The sequence below is a fragment of the Tupaia chinensis genome, unplaced genomic scaffold, assembly GCF_000334495.1.
Source record: "Tupaia chinensis unplaced genomic scaffold, TupChi_1.0 Scaffold000065_1, whole genome shotgun sequence".
Classification (NCBI taxonomy): Eukaryota; Metazoa; Chordata; class Mammalia; order Scandentia; family Tupaiidae; genus Tupaia; species Tupaia belangeri.
In genome coordinates this window covers 3,802,496-3,810,335 of record NW_006159523.1, presented here as the reverse complement: position 1 = coordinate 3,810,335, position 7,840 = coordinate 3,802,496, and the positions used below count along the sequence as shown (strand labels likewise).

The 7,840-nt window shown below is 40.9% G+C and overlaps 1 protein-coding gene across 1 annotated transcript in view; it reads left to right on the top strand.

Annotated features, from left to right (window-relative positions):
• Nucleotides 1-5,284: 5,284 nt before the first annotated feature.
• The window catches only part of SERPINB11 (serpin family B member 11), a 21,435-nt gene continuing 18,879 nt past the window's right edge, over nucleotides 5,285-7,840 (top strand). The window contains exon 1 of the mRNA XM_006141828.3: nucleotides 5,285-5,504. The gene's annotated coding sequence lies outside the window, so the exon portion shown is untranslated. The remainder of the gene's footprint in view (nucleotides 5,505-7,840) is intronic.

The following is a 7,840-nucleotide window of genomic DNA, read 5'->3' as shown; positions in this document are numbered from 1 at the left end:
GAAAACTTGTCATTCGTGGTAACAGGGGAGCACCTGGGATACATTATGTTAATTTAAATAAGCCAGGCACAGGAAAGGAAATACCACAAGGTCTCACTCACATGTAGAAACTAAAAAGGATGACTTTATAGAAGCAGGAAGTTGAAGAGTGACTACCAGAGGCTAGGAAGGGTGGGGGAAAGGAGACAGAGAAGAGCTGATTAGTGGACACAAGTTGCAGAGAGATGAGAAGAACAATTTCTAGAATTATGAAGTACAGAAAGTTGATGGTAGTGAACAACTTATTGTATACCTCAGAGTAGCTAAAAAAAGAGGATTTTTAATGTTCCCAAATAAACATTAATAGCAAATGGTTGAAATGATGGGTGTTACTATCTTGGTTTGATCATTGCACATTGTATTCTTGGACTGAAAAATCACATTATACCCCATGAATATGTACAATTTTTATATATCAATTTTTTTGAGAGTTTTTTGTTTTGTTTTGTTTTGTTTGTTTTTGCTAAAGGGCACATGCGCTTGCCAGACAGACAGAGAGAGACAGAGAGACAGAAAGCGAGAAATCACCCCCCCAGAGGGGATGGCCATGCCGCAATTCCTTCTCTTCCATTCTCCTCTCGGGATCCTGGGCATGCACGCACACATGCCCGGCGTGAGTTTTAAGTCACTGGGTCCGGGACGCAAACCGCAGTCGACTACGTGGGAGTCCAGTGACATAGCCATTACGCTAACTGCTGGTCCCCTGTATCAATTTTTTTATTACAAAAAAATAATCTTGCAGTTTTCCAAAGTGGTTGAGCACTGTAGGAGAGTTCTGATCACTCCAAATCCTCATTCAGATTTGAAGTAATCAGTCTTTCTCATTTATTCATTCTAATGAGAGTGAAGTAGTATCTCTGTGCTTTTAATTCATGATTCTTTGATGACTAATGATGTTGAACACTTTGCTATGGGTTTATTGGTCCTAGTGAAATGCCTGTATATTTTGTCTGTTTATTTAACTTTCTAAGTTCTAATTCTTTGTGTGTTCTGTTTATGAACACTTTATTGGTGAACATTCTCTTCCAGCTTGTGGCTTGTTTACCTTCCAGTTATGTGTCTTGTGAGGATACAAGATTTATTATCTGTTGATTAGGATGTGTACAGTGGTCTCAACTGAGGTGTATATCATGCTGGGTAAAGTATCTTCACAATCTAAATGATATATAGTGATTTAATGTATGAATAATAATAAAAAAAAAAACTTAAAAAAATACCAGCTCTTTCTTCATTTATGTTTCAAGTAGTGGGTTCTTTTTGACTTGCCAGAAGAAAAACCTCCAAATGCATAAACCAAAGGAATGAGGCCTGTGCTAAGCTCGCAGCAGTCACTCTTCTAGTGTGAGAGCTGCTCATTTTAGTTGACAGGTTTCCACTGTACTACCTGGGGGTGGGGGAAGCAATGTTGGTGATTTTTCTTTCCATTTTGATGCATATTTAGGTCTTTGTTAAGAGCTAGTCTGACTAAATGGAAAGTGTTCTGGGTGTTGTTTACAAATTCTTGGTTTTCACATGACATGACTTCTTTGGAAAGAATGCTTTATGTGTAAGAAAGAGTTTCAGTGTCTCATTGGAAGTCTTATCCTTTTCAGAGTCCTGTCAGAAAACTGAAAAATTTGCAAAAACTGGGAGGCTGGATGTAGGGATCACATTGCAAGGATATGGGGAGGCTGGGAAACAGGAACTTGGCAAATTTCAGCAGCAGCAGTCTCACCTCGTGTGACTGATAGCGTGGGGGTCCAGCTCTCGCTGGCAGTCACTGCGTGGTTTTGAGCAATCCCTTCTCCATTTTTACAAATTTCAAGTCTTTATCTCTTGCTTCTTCTTAACCCCAAGCATATTTCCCCATCTGCAATCCCACACTCAATTAAAAAAAAAAAAAGAAAAAAAAGATCAGTCTACTTTAACACATGATTATTGAGTGAAATTTTACTAAATATCAGGCATTTAGCAAAAAGCATGATTTCTGTCCACAAGGCATGAACAATCCAGACCAACTTCCAATTCTCATATGTGCAAATTTATTTGTTCTTCTCATGTTTGGGAAGGGCTGTGTCCTGCTTTGTGTAAAGCTGGTTCTTCTACCTGCATTGCATCTTGACCCTTTACAGGAGTTAGCTTTCTCCATCAACTGTGTCCTCAGCAGCCACTTGGGGGATACTGGTTTCTTTCCTGCAGCACATACATTTAGTACCCAGTTTAGTATTTAACAACCAAATGGGATTTTTTAAATTCTTGGGTCCAGTTCAAAGAAATGCCAGTAAATGTATATGCTTACTGTAGATTTTCAAGAAAATACAAAAAAGGTGAGGTTGCCACATAGAATATTTAATATGGAGTTAAATTTGAATTTTAGATAATTGACATATAGTTTTTTAGTATAAGTATATTCTATTGCATATTTGGGATATACATATTATTAAAGTATTGTTTGTCTGAAATTCAAGTTTAACTGAGCATCTATCTTTGTAAATTTCACAAACCTATGAAGAAGGATGACATTTATAATGCAAATAGCCCACCCCCAACACAGACAGACAAGCCATCATTCTCTGTTCCTGCTGTCTGTCATACAAGGAGCAGATGCTCCCAAAGTCTTCTTTATTTCCACTCCCATTCCAAACTCCAAAGAACAACCAACTCTGTCTAAACAAGTTCCTCTTCATCCAATTCTATCTTTTAAAGTTTATATATTTCTTTCATAAGAGAAAGAGAAAGAAAAATAAGCATTCTAAACGATCTCCTGCCATAATCTTCTCCCTAGGTTTCCCAGTCAGGTAGGATCTGAGCACCTACGTATGTGCCCAGCATGTCCAGGTTGACCTGGGAAGCAAACCCCTTCCATCGGGCTTCCAACATTGCAAAGAATTATACTACTTCTGCAGTACTGCATCAGCCCAACTCCATTCTTTAAAAATGGAAGTTTACAATTTCTTAATAACCCCATCAGAGGGCCAGCAGATGGCGTAGTGGTTATGTCACTGGACCCCCACATAGCTGACCATGATTCTAGTGCCAGACCCAGTGACATAAAACTCACACTAGGCCTGTGTGCGTGCATGCCCAAGATCCTGGGAGAAGAATAGAGGAGAAGGGATTGTGGCATGACCATCCCCACTTTCCTTCTCATTGTCTCTGTGTTTCTCTCTCTCTGATGAACACATGTGCCCTATAGGAAAAAATATCTCTCTCAAAAAATGAAAATCCCTTCAGAATCTCTCAATTCCACAGTAAATCTATTTGCTTCTTCCTTTTGTTCCCACATCTACCCTTCACCCCTTATCTCCAATGAAGCCACAGAAGTAGTCTCAGATCAGACCTTGTGACCTCCCTTTTCTGGGAAGGCAGGGGAGGGAGTGAAATTGTGCGTACACATTATCCATTGATTTTTCTCTGTCAGAACTCTGTAAAGTTGCATTTAACAAAATTCTTCAACTTTGTTTCTTCTAGTACCATACTATGTTGCAACTTATTTTATTGCCCAGCTCTGAGAAAGAATGTTCTTCTCCAGAATGTTCTACAATTAATTGCTGGTAGAGTCTTTCCATAGCACACCAATTGGGTAATCTCTGTGAAGATCACATATGCCTCTTGGTTGCCTCAAGTATTTTCTTGGAATGATCATCCTTTAACTTCTGCCAGAGGCCATCAGTTACAGGTGATATAGATGTAAAGGGGTCCCTTGAAGGCAGAAATCTGCACTCTGCTCTCTAGCCCATGCTCATTTCAGTAGGTTATAATCCCCCAAATAAGTAACCCTCTCACTTCACTTGAATTCTGAGAAAAAAATGCGAGGAAGTCAACAAATTCAGGCAGGTGGAGAACAAAATATTTCTTACAGATAAACATAGGTGGATGTTTGAGAATTAGGCACTTACAAACAATGGGTTTTCTAATTTTGAATCTCAGGATTAGGCAGATGTACAGCCTAGTCACAGGGACTCCTGGAAATTACCCTGGGAAAGCTTAGAGTAGGAGAAAGATGAAAATACGCACTTCATTTGGACATGTGGCTCCCAGAGAAGGAAACTCCTCTCCCAAGCCCACTATTCTATCTGTACTATTGCTAATAACAGAAAATACAAGAAATGGAGTGGTTTATAAGAATAGAGGTTTATTTAGCTCATGAGTTGGAGGTCTGAGGTCCAAGGTCCAGCAGCCACATCTGGTGGGGTTTTTCTATATTCAATATGACATGGTGGAGGGCAGGAGAAAGTACATCTGTGTCTCTGTTCTCATCTCATTTCCTCTTCTTATAATCACCAGGAGTCAATGGGGGGACACCCTGAACCCCTTAACCCTAATCTCCTCCCAAGGGCCAAGGACCCTACATTTCAACACAGTTGGAAGTTTACAACTTCTTAATCTCGTCACATCCAATCTTAACATATGACTTTTTAGGACATATTCAAATCATAGCACCCACAGTAGGCTATGTCATGGCTTGGATTAGATGTGTTAGATACTTCTTGTGAGCCACTTCAAGCTCACTACCCTCTGCCTAATGTAGCTGCTGCTGAGGCTACCACTCCACACAGGCCTGTGCTTGTGTCTTGTAAAAATGGTTTAAGTTTGTCTAAGGGAAGACCTACTGCATGCTGAGGATGAAGAGAAAATCACCGGCCACAAAGGACTTTCTCCTCACACAAAGGCAGTGCAGCTGCATCATGGGCTGAGGCTGGTGCTGTCAACCTGGGGAGCCTGTGCTGTGCATTGTATGAATGCAACTGCCCCTTGGAAAGCTGGTCTTGCCTCATGGGGCTGATTTCTGGCTACTGCACATCCGACATGTTTTCTGTCTCCAGCTCTCATCTCAACTTCTAATCTATAATTTTTCTTCTCCACTCCTGAATCATACCTCAGCATCTGAACTCACTTTAGATAGGGTGGCTTGTTGTTCCTGCCAAGCTTTTAAACTGAAACCACAGGAGAATTCCTGCCTGAACACACTCTTGTGTTCTTTTTATGAGACAGGATTTACCAGCCAGAGAATTGCTGTAGCTCCACATAAAAAAACATATGCTCTATGCAGGAGGGCCCAGATCTTGGGATGAATGCGCCTCAGGCCAGGAAGCATGTGTCCCAGCAAGAATTTTTCCTGTTGAGTAGTTCTGTGTCATTCATACCAACATTGGCAATCCCGAGAATTTTGGACATAGCACTGCTAATTTGATGTGCTGTTCACTTAAAGAATAGAGGCTGGGCTTGTCTACATTCACCTATTAGCAAAGCAGAAGGAGTTTAAGACTGTGTGCTCCTCCAGAAGGCACTGGTCACTCTCGATGGCCTTTAGAAGAACTTCCTTCTCAGGGCTGTCCTTCCGCCCAGAAGGTAGGGAGCTGAATCACTAAGGACACAAAGGGAGAGGGAGGTGCAAAAAGTGAAGGCTTTATATTTCCTTTTGAGGGACACTGTTCGGGTCTAACCTGCCAAACTGTCTACTGAGCCACTGGAAAGCACCAAAGGTAAAGAGACATTTTCTGTACTTTATTATCTTAGCTTTTTTGTTGTCAAAGGGAAATGACTAAGAGTAAAATATAGCAGCCGGACAGCCATGTAATGAAGGGGCAGCTTATTCCTTAGTCAAGTGTTGCTTTTGCTGACCTCTTGATGAGTACATTAACAAATCCGGTTGTCATTTTAGCATGTACTTAACAATCTGTGAGGCAGGCTGAATTGATTTCAAATCTCTGATTTATAAAGCAAAATGGAGCTCAGGTGACATTTTCTATTTATTTACTAATAATCCTTACTCAAAACAGAACTAGTCATGCATGGCTGTGATTTCTGTGTAATGAAGCGTGTCTTAGCTCTTTAGAAGATCTTAACTCTGCGGGACTGGCCTTATTAATCGTTATGTGCTGGAAAGAATTTATTTTCCTGGCTCTCAGTTTCCTCTTAGGGCTTTAAAATGAGTCTCTTAAATAATATGTGCTTTCTGGCACCAGCAGGTGGCGTAGTGGTTAAGGTGTTGATTCCTACATGACTGACAACAGTTCTAGTCCTGGACTTGGTGGTCTGAAACTCACACCAGGCACTTGTGCGTGCATGTCCAAAATCCCAAGAGGAGAACAGAAGAGAGGGAATTGCTGCACGGCCACCCCATGGGGGAATTTCTTTTTTCTCTCTCTCTGTCTTTTTCTGTGTCTCCAGCAAGTGCATGCATAGCAAAAACTCTCTCTAATAATAATAATCATCATAATAAGTACTTCCTGTACGTGGGTGTAAAGTGTCATGGTTTATGTTTATGTAATGAGATGAGCATTCTGTAATTCCTACTATTTCTAGGGATCAGCTTATATTAAATCTATAAAGTTTGAAAGAAAGGGAACGAGCATAAAAGAATAGCTCTGAATTGGGGAAAGGAAGATAGGTACTAAGTACATTTTCATAGAAGGGTCTTGTGCATCGCTAAGAAACTAACCAAGTTGTTCCATTGAGTAAGAGGCTGATGTCTTAGTCACCCTTGGACATGTGTTCCCCAAGAAGGACAGACCCCGAGCCCTCTGTCCCACTGCATTTTCTAGTGTCAGTATACCCATCTAAGAGATATTCCCAGGCTAGTCTGGCCTGGTGGTTGGGGCAGCTAGCTCCTACATGGCTGACTGCACGGTTGTAGACCCAGACCTGGAAGCTTGAGAAACACACCAGGCACATGTCTGTGTGTGTTCAAGATCTCAAAAGGAGCAGGAGAGCGAGGAGACTGGATTGCAGTGTGACCATGCCCCATGGGTGATGCTTTCTTCTCTCCTCCTCTCCCTCTGTCCTTTCTGGCTAGCACACATACCCTTTGGCAAATTAAATATGTATATGTATATGTATATATCGGTACTCACATTTTCTGAATAGATTTGTCTGTTCTGAAAACCCTCCTTTTTAACCAAGAAGGACTACAGCCTCGGGCATCTTTTCCTTCCTTCCTTTCTTCTTTTCTTCCTTCCCTCCTTCTTTCCTTCCTTTTCCTTTCTTTCTTCTTTCTTCCTTCCTCTTTCTTTCTTCCTTCTTTCTTTCCTTCCTCTTTCTTTCTTCTTTCTCTTTCATTACTTCTTTCTTTTTCTTTCTTTTTTCTTCTTTCTTTTTATCTCTTTCTCTTCTTTTTTATATTTAAAAAAATTTTAGTTTTTAATTAATTAATTAATTTACATTTATTCACTGAGCATCATCACAGGTTACAAAATGTCATTTCCCATTCAGAATAGACTGCATAGTGGCTTAATCATACATGTTATCGTCCATACTTTTCCATTTCTAGTTATATATATAGATATATATGTATATCCCCTATTTCTCACCCTCTGCCATTTCCCACCCTCCACTATCTCAGGTATCTATAGTTGTTTAGCATTTCTTTTCCCTCCCATATTTTATTGATTTACAAAATTTCTTTTTATTTATATGTTCAAGTATTTTTATCTATTTAATTCCATTTGCTATTATTATTTTTTAAATTTGGCGCGAGAGAGAGAGAGAGAGAGAGAGAGAGAGAGAGAAAGGGAAAGTGAGAAAGCAAGTTGCCAGGGGGACTAGCAGTTAGCATAATGGCTATGTCGCTGGGCTCCCATGTAGTCAACCATGGTTCACGTCCTGGACCCGGTGGCTTAAAACTCACACTGGGGGGACCAGCAGTTAGCATAATGGCTATGTTGCTGGATTCCCACGTAGTCAACTGCGGTTCAAGTCCCGGACCCGGTGGCTTAAACTCACGCTAGGCGCGTGTGCATGCGTGCCTAAGATCCCGAGAAGAGAATGGAGGAGAAGGGATTGCAGCGTGGCCATCCTGCCTGGGGGCGGGGGGGGGGGG